General features: G+C 40.4%; 1 protein-coding gene across 30 annotated transcripts in view; it reads right to left on the bottom strand.

The window, feature by feature from the left end:
• The window catches only part of MGA (MAX dimerization protein MGA), a 156095-nt gene extending 143731 nt beyond the window's left edge, over positions 1–12364 (bottom strand). For 28 of the 30 annotated variants that reach the window (XR_010839660.1, XR_010839662.1, XR_010839661.1 and 25 more), the window contains exon 1: positions 11984–12322. The gene's annotated coding sequence lies outside the window, so the exon portion shown is untranslated. Of the gene's footprint in view, positions 1–11584; positions 11844–11983 lie in introns of those variants that run through there. The other 2 variants (XM_067029026.1, XM_067029027.1) reach the window with 2 other exon arrangements.
• Positions 12365–12784: the final 420 nt, after the last annotated feature.

Below are 12784 nucleotides of genomic sequence, written 5' to 3'. Positions count from 1 at the left end.
AATAACAATTAAAACATTATAGCTCATCACCAGGGAGCCTCAAGAGTGCTGCTAATAATTTTTTCTTGATTTAGGCACTACATCAAGGGTATATTCATTTTGTAAAAATTCAGCAAGCTGAACATTTATGATATCTGCACTTTTCTATGTGTATGTTACACTGTAGTTTATTTTTTTTAAAAAGGATTATAGCTCCAGTCCTAACCATTTTCGTAGGGTGCAGTTATATATCTGTTGCCTACTGGACAACACCATCTGGAGGTCCTGTCCCCACCTCAGACTCCATCTTGCCTTCAAAAACCAAAATCCCGGGCTTCCCTGTTGGCGCAGTGGTTGAGAGTCCGCCTGCCGATGCAGGGGACACTGGTTCGTGCCCCGGTCCGGGAAGATCCCATATGCCCCGGAGCGGCTGGGCCCGTGAGCCATGGCCGCTGAGCCTGCGCACGTCCAGAGCCTGTGCTCTGCAAGGGGAGAGGCCACAACAGTGAAAGGCCCGCGTACCGCAGAAAAAAAAAAAAAAAAATCCCTCCAGATTTTTCTGTTTCAATCAATGGTAGATATTCAAGCTGAAAACCCTGGACTTAGAGGACCCCTCCAACCCAGGTGATTTATTAAGTCATATTTCAAATCTAGTAAGGGCCAGGTACGTTTCCAGGTACACTCCCTCCAGATTTTTCTGTTTCAATCAATGGTAGATATTCAAACTGAAAACCCTGGACTTAGATGACTCCTCCAACCCAGGTGATTTATTAAGTCCTATTTCAAATCTAGTAAGAGCCAGGTACGTTTTCAGGTACAAGAATATATAGCACTGAAAACAACAAAGTTCCTTCTCTCATGAAATTGAAATTCTAAGGGGCAGTGACAAATACATTTTTAAAGTCAGATAATGATTACATACTCTGATGATAGCAACAAAGAATGAAGCAATAAGGGAGGGTGCTTTAAAACTGGTGGTCAGGAAAGACCTGAGAGGTGATTTTAACTGAGAAATGAATGAACCAGACTTGGAGAAAAACATTCCAGGGACAGAGAAGGTAAGTGCAAAGACATTAGAGTCAAGACAAACAGTCCAATCAAAGCAAAGAACAGCCAGTGTTGCTACAGCAGAGAATGAGAGGAAAGGTGGCAGGGGATAAATCTGCAGAGGTAGGCAAAGGTCAGATCATGCAGCATGTTGTAGGCCACCATAAGGAGTTTGGATTTTAAAAGTTATACTTTAAGTATCTCATCTCTGTGCTTTATTTCCACTATCACTTCTCAACTTCAGCCTTTATCATCTCATCGTAAGGCCTATGTCATTTTAATAATCTTCTAAACGTTGTCCCTAATTTTAGCCTCTTCCCACTCCAAAGCATTCTCATCACCATAGCAAAATTAAGTATTTTTTAAAGTTGTGTTATACATTATCACTCTTCTGCTCAAAAACCTTCAAAGGGCAACAAGATAAAAATATCAGCTCCGTAACGTGAAGCTCAAAGCTCCCAGTAATCGGGGCATAACTCGCCGCAACTAGGGAAAGCCCATGAGCAGCAACCAAGATCCAATGCAGCCAATAAATAAATAAATAAACTGGAAAAAAAAAAAAAAATATATATATATATATATACAAACAATAAATGCTGGAGAGGGTGTAGAGAAAAGGGAACCCTCTTGCACTGCTGGTTGGAATGTAAATTGATACAGCCACTGTGGAGAATGGTATGGAGGTTCCTTAAAAACCTAAAAACAGAACTACCATATGACCCAGCAATCCCACTACTGGTTATATACCCTGAAAAAAAACATAATTCTAAAGGCCACATGTACCCCATTGTTCACCGCAGCACTATTTACAATAGCCAGAACACGGAAACAACCTAAATGTCCAACGACAGATGAATGGATAAATAAGATGTGGTACATATATACAATGGAATATTACTCAGCCATAAAAAGGAATGAAATTGGGTCATTTGTAGAGATATAAATGGACCTAGAGCGTGTCATACAGAGTAAAGTAATAAGCCAGAAAGAAAAAAACATATATCATAAATTAATGCATATATGTGGAATCTAGAAAAATTGTACACATGAACCTATTTGCAGGGCAGGAATAGAGACGAAGAAGTAGAGAACGGACATATGGACACAGCGTGGGAAGGCAAGGGTGGGGCGAATTGGGAGATTAGGATTGACATATATACACTACCATACGTAAAATAGATAGCTAGTGGGAACATGCTATAAAGTACAGGAAGCTCAGCTTGTGCTCTATGACGACCTAGATGGGTGGGATGAGGGGGAGGGAGGTCCAAGAGGAAGGGGATACAGGTATACATATAGCTGATTCACTTCATTGTATAGCAGAAATTAACACAACATTGTAAAGCAATTATACTCCAATTTTAAAAAAAACTACAACAGAAAAAAATTAAAAACTTAGTCATAATGATGCAGCCATTGCAGTTCCTCAAAAAATTGAATACAGAATTACCATATGATCCAGCAATTCTACTTCTAGATATATACTCAAAAGAACTGAAAGCAGAGACTCGAAGAGATGTTTGTACATCCATGTTGATAGCAGTATTATTCACAACAGCCAAAAGGTAGAGACAACGCAAATGTCCATCAACAGATGAATGGATACACAAAAAATGTGGTATATACATATAATGGAATATTATTCAGCCTTAAAAAGAAAGGAAATTCTAACACATGGTACAACAGAGGTGAACCTTGAAGACATTAGGCTAAGTGAAATCAGCCAGTTCCACAAACACAAATATTTTGTATGATTTCACTTATGTGGGGTATCTGCAGTAGTCAAATTCACAGAAACAGAATGGTGTGCCAGGGACTAGGGCAAGAGGAGAATGATAAATTAGCATTTTATAGGTACAGAGTTTCAGCATGGAGAGATGAAAACTCTGGAGATGGATGGTGGTGATGACTGCACAACAATGTGAACACACTTAGTGCCAAAGAACTGTACACTTAAAAATGGTTAAAACAGTACATTTTATATTATACATATTTTACTATAATTTTTTTAAATACAGTCAAATAAATACAGTGATAGAGGTGTGAATAGCACTTCTATCACCAGCAAAAGATCTAAACAATTATAACTTCCCTGAGACATCTAAAATGAGTTCTGAACAAGACAGTCATACTAGGGAAAGAAATGGAGGGGAGGGACAGTGAATAAACGAAGAGGTACAGAAATCGTGGCAGTCTAGAACAGGGGTCAGCAAATTACAACCCCATAAGCCATGTCCTGCCATCTTTTTTATATAGCCCACAAACTAAGAATGCTTTTTACATTCTTTAACGGTTGAAAAAAAATTAATAAAATTTTATGACATGTAAAAATTACATGAAATTCAAATTTTAGTGTCCATAAAGTTTTCCTGCACACAGCCATGATCATTCATTTACATACTGTCAATAGGTGCCTTCATGCTACCACAGCACAGGTGAGTAGCTGTTGACAAAAACAGTAAGGCCCACAAAGCTAAAATATTACCTGCCCCTTTACAGAAAAAGTCTACCAACCCGTGGTCTAGAGGCCTGCAAGTAGTACATGCAGTATGGATAGAACAAAGATGTGTACGAGGGAGACACATGGTAAATGAGATAAGCTTCAAGGTAGAGGGCTGTATGTACTAGGCTGAAGAATCTGAACTTGCCTCAACTTGATTCCATTTATTATGAGAAGCTACCAAAGAATTTTATTGAGAGTAATCTGATTAGATCCACCTTACGTAAAAACAATTATCTACTCATTTCTAAAGGCAGCTGAACTATTCATTTTATTTATTAAAAAACAAAACTTGGGCTTCCCTGGTGGCACAGTGGTTCAGAGTTCGCCTGCCGATGCAGGGGGACACGGGTTAGATCCCACATACCACGGAGCGCCTAGGCCCATAAGCCATGACCACTGAGCCTGCGCGTCCGGAGCCTGTGCTCCTCCGCAACGGGAGAGGCCACAACAGAGAGGGCCAAGTACCGCAAACAAACGAAAAAAAAGCCTAGAAGCATACCAATAAGGTTAACAGTGGGAGTTAGCATATTTTTATTTCTTCTTTGTGCTTATCTACGTTTTTCATATTTTCTCAAATGAAAACTGCTTTCATAATCCAAATCCCAAAATAAGTGTTTTTAAACTCATATTCATACACACACACACAATTTCTTCTCTAGGTTCTATACTCTTCTACCCTCCCCCCACCGCCCAACCCCCACAGCTTCAAGTAGGAGAAAATATGTCTAAGAAAACCTACAGACAGCAAAACTATAAAAGTATGCCTCTGTCACATTTATAAAGACTAAATGGCATTCCACCTTTTCAAATTACCTATTTGCTTTACAGACGTGAAGGAATAAAATGTTGAAAAGCAATGTATTGGCAGGGCACTCTTTTCCTATATAGGGCTTTCAACACATCAAAGAGTCAAATCAGGGATTCCCTAGTGGTACAGTGGCTAAGATTCCATGTTCCCAATGCAGGGGGCCCAGGTTCCATCCCTGGTCAGGAAACTAGATCCCACATTCGGCAACTAAAGATCCCGCGTGCCGCAACTAAGACACAGCACAGCCCAATAAATAAATAAATTAAAAAAAAAAAAAGATTTACTAACTTGAAAAAAAATGTTTTTTAAGAGTCAAATCAATAGTATCTTTTTGAAACTAAAAATATTAAAGGACAAGAGAAAATGCAGAGCTTGCAAGTCAGGTCAAAATGTTGAAAACTGATGCAAGATAAGACTGCATATAGCTCTGAGAATATAATTATGGGCTTAAGCAATGCAAAGTCTTTGATTTATACCACAGTACTTTGCACTTACTGATATACTGCTTGTTAAGATTAAATTCCTTTTTAATGTTATGTTTCAGTTCCTTGACTAAATTGTCAGGGATTCGTGTGCAGGGAACCATGACTTTTACTTCTTTTGTGTGTCCCCCATAGCACCTCATACAGTGCCCATATATGGTGGGTGCTCAATACATGCTTACAATTGAATGACAAAATAATTAACCCTACTTGAGCTCACAGACTGAAACCCTCACACCTACAATACACACCATTAAGCCTCTCTCTATGCAACAATTAAAAGGACATTTCTGGGGTGAGTACTGCTAATTCTACTGGATTTATTACATTAGGTTTCTCCTCTAGCAAAGAGCTCAAAGAACATGTGTAATGTTAAAATAGAATTCCTGACTACTGAGAAGGTGGGTGGGAAAGTGGGCAAGTGGAGGAAAAATTTATTATATAATAGCTTGCCTCCAAAGAATAAGCATTATTCAACTCTAGAGATTAAACCATTCCTAAAATGTCTCTGAACTAAGACTTCTAACTGACACCATTTCATTAAACTTTGTACTGGCTAAATTCCATCACAATAAATATCATTAAAACCAATAACTCATAAAACCATTAAAAAAAATCTAAATATCTCAGCTAATGATCCATATGACTGTGTATTATAACATCTAGTATTGTAAGATCTAGTTTTAGTTATTTACTCTTTTGCCAAAACAAAACTTCTAAACTTTTTCAAAGCATTAAATTGGGCATGCCAAGCACTGGGGAAATGAATCAAAATCAACCGACTTGGGGCTTCCCTGGTGGCACAGTGGTTAAGAATCCGCGTGCCAATGCAGGGGACATGGGTTCAAGCCCTGGTCCGGGAAGATCCCACATACCGCAGAGTGACTAAGCCTGTGCGCCACAACTACTGAGACTGAGCTCTAAAGCCCGCGAGCCACAATTACTGAGCCCATGAGCCACAAATACTGAAGCCCGTGCACCTAGAGCCCATGCTCCACAACAAGAGAAGCCACCGCAATGAGAAGCCCACACACTGCTACGAAGAATAACACCCGCTGGCCGCAACTAAAGAAAGCCCGTGCACAGCAATGAAGACCCAACGCAGCCAAAAATAAATTAATTAATTTAAAAAATAAATAAATGTCTTTCAAAGTTTAAAAAAAAATCAACCAACTTTATATTCTGCTATAAATTAAAGTATCAACAACAGAGCTGAGGAAGTACTGTGCACTGAAGAGCCAACTTCTATCTGGGGAAATTATATAGCAAACTTAAGCTAGACATTGAAGACTGAGTAGGAGTTTGAGGCAACAAGCAGGAAGAGGGGTAGAAAAGAGGATTTCTAGGCAAAGAGAGGGCTATACACATGCAGAACATGTTTGGCATGACAGGAATCATAAAGAGGAAAGAGGATAAAGAGAGAAAGGTAGGGTAGAGTTCAACAATGATAGGTCTGGTATGCAAAATTATGAAATTTGGAGTTTATGCCCCCAGGTAATGTAGAGAAAGTAGAAATTTTCAAGTAGGACAGACACAAAAACCTGAAGAATCAGTTTATGTAGCAGGAAGAGCCTAAGGTACATTACAACCATCTCAAAGGCTTTATTTAATATAACACCATACAGACACAGTAAATACTGTGCTGATGCAGATACAAAAGAAATCTAAGTGTGACTTATTCCTCTGTCCATGCTTTCAACTTAGTCTAAGGGCTCAGCCACTGGTCCTCTTCTCAACAGACCCAGGTTTTTAAACACCATCTATGTATTGATGACATCCCAAATGTATATTCACAGCCATGACTTTGACTTCAGGCTCTAGACTGAACAATCAACTATCTATTCCTGGATAACCAACAAGCATCTCAAATTCAATGTATCCAACTAAACTGTTCATTTTAAACCCCAAACTAGCTCCTTCCAGTTTTCCATCTCTCTACCTGGCACTAGTTGCTCTAGCTAAAAACTTGCAATAATCTTTGATCCCTCTTTTCTTTCACCTCTCACAACTAATCTATCAGCAAATTCTATTGGTTCTACCTTCCACATATACCCTGAATCCAACCCCTTCTCACTGTCTCCATCACTGCCTCCCTGACCCAAAGCCACCATATTTCATCAGACCATTCCAATGACTTCCTGGTCTCCTGCTGCCCCTCTCTCCTCTACAGTAGTCAAAGTAATCTTTTTAAAACATAAATTAGATTGTATAATTTTTCTTCATAAAACTGTCCAATGGATCCCACCACACTTAAAATAAAATCCAAAGCACTTCTGGTCTACAAGGCTCTATACCATCTAAGACCCACCAGCTTCCCAGTGTCATTTCCTGCTACCTACCCTATCATAGCCACCACCACCAATTAACACTGCAGTAGTCTCCAAACTCTAGCACACTAGCCTTCCTGCACTTCCTTGAAAAATCCCAAACTGATTCTTGCCCCAGAATCTTTGCATCAGTATTCCCGCTGCTTAAAATGCTCCACATGTTAGCATGGCTTGCTCCTTATCATTCAGGTCTCTTTATCCTCAAATGCTCCCTCAGAAAATCCTTACCTCATGACCTATGTAAAAGAACCACCAAGCCTACCACCACCACTCTCTATCTGCTAGTACTATTTTATTCACAGCACTTTGACAACATCTGAAATCATATTATTTATTACCTTATTGTCTATCTACTAGACTATAAATTCCCATTACAAATAAGACATTGTCTTATTCACTGCTCAATCCCTACACCTGGTATAATATACAGTAGGGCTCATTAATTATTTGCTGTTGAATGAATGAATTTACCTAATAGACCTAATCTATCTTATTTATATTTTCATCCTGTTATGCATAGTTCATGGTTACCAGGCTGTTCTTCCTACAACAGTTTAAAGATTGTTAAAACAAGCTATACTGTACTAATGCATTTAATTCCTTTCTATAATTAGCCCTTCCAGCAATTTGGCCAGTTATTTTTTCTTTGAGTGTAACTTCTACTATTGTCTTTCTATATTATTAGCTTATCAATGTACTGTTTACTATAAATGCTATTGATAAAGATGGACAGACATGCCCAGAGTATTATAACAAATACTTTTTGTTTTACCAAAAACAAGTAACAGATTATTTTTAAAAATAGAAATTACAGAAAAGCAAACATTTAAAAACCAAATTCACAGGCAGGTGATCAAGGTCAACATCAAGAGTGACAAGTCATGTTGATGGTATGTACTCTAACCCCAGTCTAATAATGAAAATAACATCAAGTCCCAACTCAGGGACATCTGACCAGTACTCCTCAAAATTATCAAGGTCATCAAAAACAAAAGTCTAAGAAACTATCATAGTCAAGAGGATCCTAAGAGGGCATGATTACTAAAAGTATTGTGGTTGTGTAACTGGGAAGGTTCTGAGAGGCAAGAGGTTCATATGAACTCTCTGGAGATGCCTTGGAAGATGAGGCAGCCAGCTTTGTTTGCGAAGCTATGGCCATCTGGGTCACACATGCCTTATGTTTGTTTTCACTTTTTCCCTACCTCACTTCCTTTTTCCCCTGACACCTTCTTCCCTGTAATATCACCCACCAACAAAGCATTAGTACATTTAAAACAAAGTATTGTGGTATCCTAGATGGGATTCTGGAATAGAAAAAGGGTATTAGATAAAAACTTAAGAAATCTGATTATGTACTTTAGTTCATAATCATGTATCTTGCTTCATTAATTACAACGCATATACCATACTAACATAACATGTTAATAATAGGGAAAACGAGGTGCTGGGTATTTGGAAACTCTCTATACTGTCTTTGCAATTTTTCCATAAATCTGAAACTGTTCCAAAAAATAACAAGTTTTTTTTTCATTAAATTCATCAAAAAATCCTACCATTCAAGTAAAATCACCGTTAGTTTATGTTTGATATATACCATTTTAGATTTCTATGTAAATGGACACATAGAGGTATATTACTACAAAAATGTGATCACACTGCATATCATTTTATAACCTGCTTTTTACACTTAACAATATATATAATGTGCTTTCCAAGTCATTACTAGAAATCTCTATCATGTCTACTAGCTACAAGGTATTACCCTCTATGATGCCATCTTATTTATTTAACCAATCCCCCATTATTTAACATTTAAGTTTTTTCCAGTTTTTTGCTACTATAAAAAAATACTACAGGGACTTCCCTGGTGGTCCAGTGGTTAAGACTCCACGCTCCCAATGCAGGAGGCATTGATCCATCCCTGGTCAGGAAACTAAGATCCCGTATGCCACACGGCACAACCAAAAAAAAAGAATTAAGACAACTCTTAATAAACATTTTTGCAAACTTACCAATTAGTGCCCTAATGAAGAAGAGGAGCAGCTGAATGAAAGGACATATAGTTTATTAATGCTTTCAATAAATATAGTCAAAATGTTCTCCAGAAAGGATGTTCAAATGTAAATATCCACCAACAGCAGTGTATGAATGTGCCAATTTCCCCACTCGTATGCCAATACTAGATATTAATATTATAACACGTGTACGCTAATCTGCTGGGGGGGGTGTTGTCTTGTGTTATTTGCTTATAAGTGGAAAATAATGTATTTTTATCTTTTTTAGTTATTTTTATTTTTCTATGCGTGTGATCTACCTATTCAGGTCTTTTGACAATCTATTAGATACCAATGTCATTAACCTTCTTGGTACAAAACATGGTGCAAATTTTTTTTCCCACATTTTGCCTGGCTTTACTTATCATTGGATCCCCTACACCTGAAAAACTGCATGTCACATCGTACACACTCAATAAATATGTCAAATGAATACTAAATGAGTAAATCTGTCTTTTAACTTGATGGTGTTGTTGCCAACTACGGTTTGTTTTACGTAATAATTCTATAAATCTGCCTTTACAATCATGCTTAGAACAGCTCATCCTATGCCAAGATTAGAAAACTGTTCACCCATTTTTTAAAGCATAATTTTGACTTCATATTTTATATTTAACTCACCCAGATTTTATTTTATTTACATTTTAAGGTAGGATTCCATTTTATTTTTTTTCAAATGATTAGCCAATTATTCCAACACAATTTCAAAATCCTTTCTCAACATGAAATGCCACCTGTATAATACTAAATAGTCTTATATATTTCTAGATTTATTATTCTGTCCCACTGCTATGTCTATTCCAGTTACCACTTATTGTATTATCATAGCTTTATTTGTATATTCACCAGTACAAGTCCCCCCCCTTAACTTTCATCTTTCAAAAATGTTTGTACTTTATAAGTTCATTCTTCCAAATGAAATTTAGAAGCATCATGTCAAGTTTTCAAAAGGAATACTGGTTGGAATTATGTAAATTATCAGTCACATGACCTTGTACAAGTTACTTAATCTCTCTGTTGCTGTTTCCTTCATTGGTAAAATGGAGATAATAGTACTTAACACAGGTTTGTTATGAGAACTAAATGAATTAAGACATATAAAGTACTATGCTAGGGGCTCCCCTGGTGGCGCAGTGGTTGAGAGTCCGCCTGCCGATGCAGGGGACACGGATTCGTGCCCCGGTCCGGGAGGATCCCACATGCAGCGGAGCGGCTGGGCCTGTGAGCCATGGCCGCTGAGCCTGCGCGTCCGGAGCCTGTGCTCCGCAACGGGAGAGGCCCGCGTACCGCAAAATAAAAAAAAATAAATAAATAAAAGTACTATGCTAGAAAGATGTTAACTATTATTATAATTGTTCAAAAGTGATAACTATTATCATGATTGCTCAATAAATGTTTTCCAGACTGTACTCCCACAAAATTCAAAGGCTCTTTAAGATACATCAAAGGGTACTATAAAGCATAAGCAATGATATGAAAAATACATAATTTATGCCTGCTTCATTTCACTAAGGCCTTGACCCTTGGTAAAATGAAGAGCTGAAACTGGAAGCTGAGAACTATGAAAAACACCAAAGGCTGGTAGCAGGAAGCCTCAAAAAATTGGCTCGCCAAGTTCAGAAGATGACTTCTTTATAGTTAGCGTTATGGGGCATGAGCATGTGTCCTCTAACTCCTTTTATTTCCCCATCTCCACAGTTATGACAATACTACTTGTCTCTTGATTTCTTTCCAGGAAAACACATAGGGACTAGACGTCTAAAAAGATAGAATACTTTTCAAATGAGATAGTGGGCAGGTACAGAGTATAAATCCTACTGCTAAATATGGACAGACATGCCCAGAATATTATAACAAGTTACCTCCATCAAGTTTCCTGTAATGATGGAGGAAGGGGGATTGTTGTGGGTTTTCTCCTGTGGGGAGACCGCCTTGTCTCATAATGATTGTTAATGACCTGTTCGTTTTTAATTATTTTGCTATCAGCATGACATTGGGATGAGGTACATGTCATACACATTTAAGGGCCTTAAAAAAAAAACAAAAAAACCTCCTATACAGAGCTAAAATACGAGAAAATAGAGGCCAAGAGTGGCAACATGACTTGCTAATTGCAAAAGTAGCCAAAGGCCTACACCCGAGGTCTCGTTCCCAGAACCCTGCTCATCCCACCACACCACACAGCTTATCACCGACGCTTGCCACGCTTCGAGGTGGGAGGAGTAAAAGCAGCCAGTCCGGCCAAAGCAAAGGCGCTGGAAAACCGAGGAACCGCGCAGCCGAGAGCACATGACTGGCCACTCCTCTCCCCTCCCACCCTCCACCCTCTCCCCTCCCCCTTCCCCCCTCCCCCCTTCCCCGCGCCAGCAGCACGCGCTGCCAACCTCGTCATGTGACCTTCACGCGGCCCCAGCGCTCCCCCTGCTAGGCGACTCTTTCCAGCAGCCATTTTGCCGAGAACTTGTCGTCCGTGCTCACAGTGGAGCAGGACGCCACGAAAACCCGCGGCCAGACTTTACAGGCCGCACACGCGCTTCGAAAGAGTACTGGGACCTGCAGGGCAGAGCCGAACCTCACTGAACACGTCGCACCCCGGGGCGCCGGGGAAAGCTGTGGGTGCGCCTCGGAGTGCGATTGGCTGTGGCGTCCACGTGACGCCATCGCCCCCCCACCCTCTCCTTCCCCCCCACCCACAAAAACAACCAGACAGACTCTTAACACCACGCGCCGCTGGGCGCGTGGGGACAGACGGGGCGCGTGGCAACCAGGGCGCCTGCGCGTACCTGCCAGAGCCGACCGGAGCGAGCCCACGCGCAGCTCCGCTCACGGGTCCGGGAATCCTCGCGCTGCTGGACCACCCGGCTAGTCATTGGCGGCCAGGTTTGGTCATGTGATCGGCTCAGGCCCGCCCCTAACCGCTAATCACCTGGCACCGTGTTCGAAGCGGCGCCGAAAGTCGTTCGCACGCGGAAAGGGAGGGTAGTTAGAGGGCCTCCTTTTCAGCCGTTATGGGATTACGTTCCTAAAGGGGAAACGAGGAAGCAGGGTCTCAAAACTAAGTAAGGTCACACCTACCGCTTTAACTTCGCGTGCCCCTCTAGGAGCCGGGAACCATCGCCCTTGGGCGCTCCCCGATGCACGCCGGGATATTTCTGGCGCCCCTCAGTGTGTTGCAGAGCATGCCGGGAGAGGCACCTCTCCCGATTTCCTGGCTCTCACCTCCCTGGTGTTCCTCTCTCGTCCCGTTGAAAGCCCTGTCCTATGGCTGGGATGGAGGCGGTTCCGGTAATTATAGGAGTGTGACTGGGTGTAACAGGCACTTTTGAGTCCCCCCCTTCCCCCACTCCTTTGATCTGTGTGGTTTTAGGGAAACCGCTTAACTTTTCTTCAAGGAGCAAGCATTTAGTAAGTGCCTGCTGAGTGCCTTTTTGAATATTGCAAAAAAAAGGGGGGGGGGTGTCTGCCTACAAGCAAACTATCAGGAGTTCGTGGTGGCGGGGAGGGGGGGGAAGAATGCTAATTTAAATACAACTTACTACAAACCCTACTCGCAAGTAGAAATAATGCTTTAGAATTTGTTTGGG

This window comes from Kogia breviceps, chromosome 3 (assembly GCF_026419965.1).
Source record: "Kogia breviceps isolate mKogBre1 chromosome 3, mKogBre1 haplotype 1, whole genome shotgun sequence".
Lineage (NCBI taxonomy): Eukaryota > Metazoa > Chordata > Mammalia > Artiodactyla > Physeteridae > Kogia > Kogia breviceps.
Note: the sequence above shows the minus strand (reverse complement) of the source record. Positions and strands in the feature narration are given on the sequence as shown.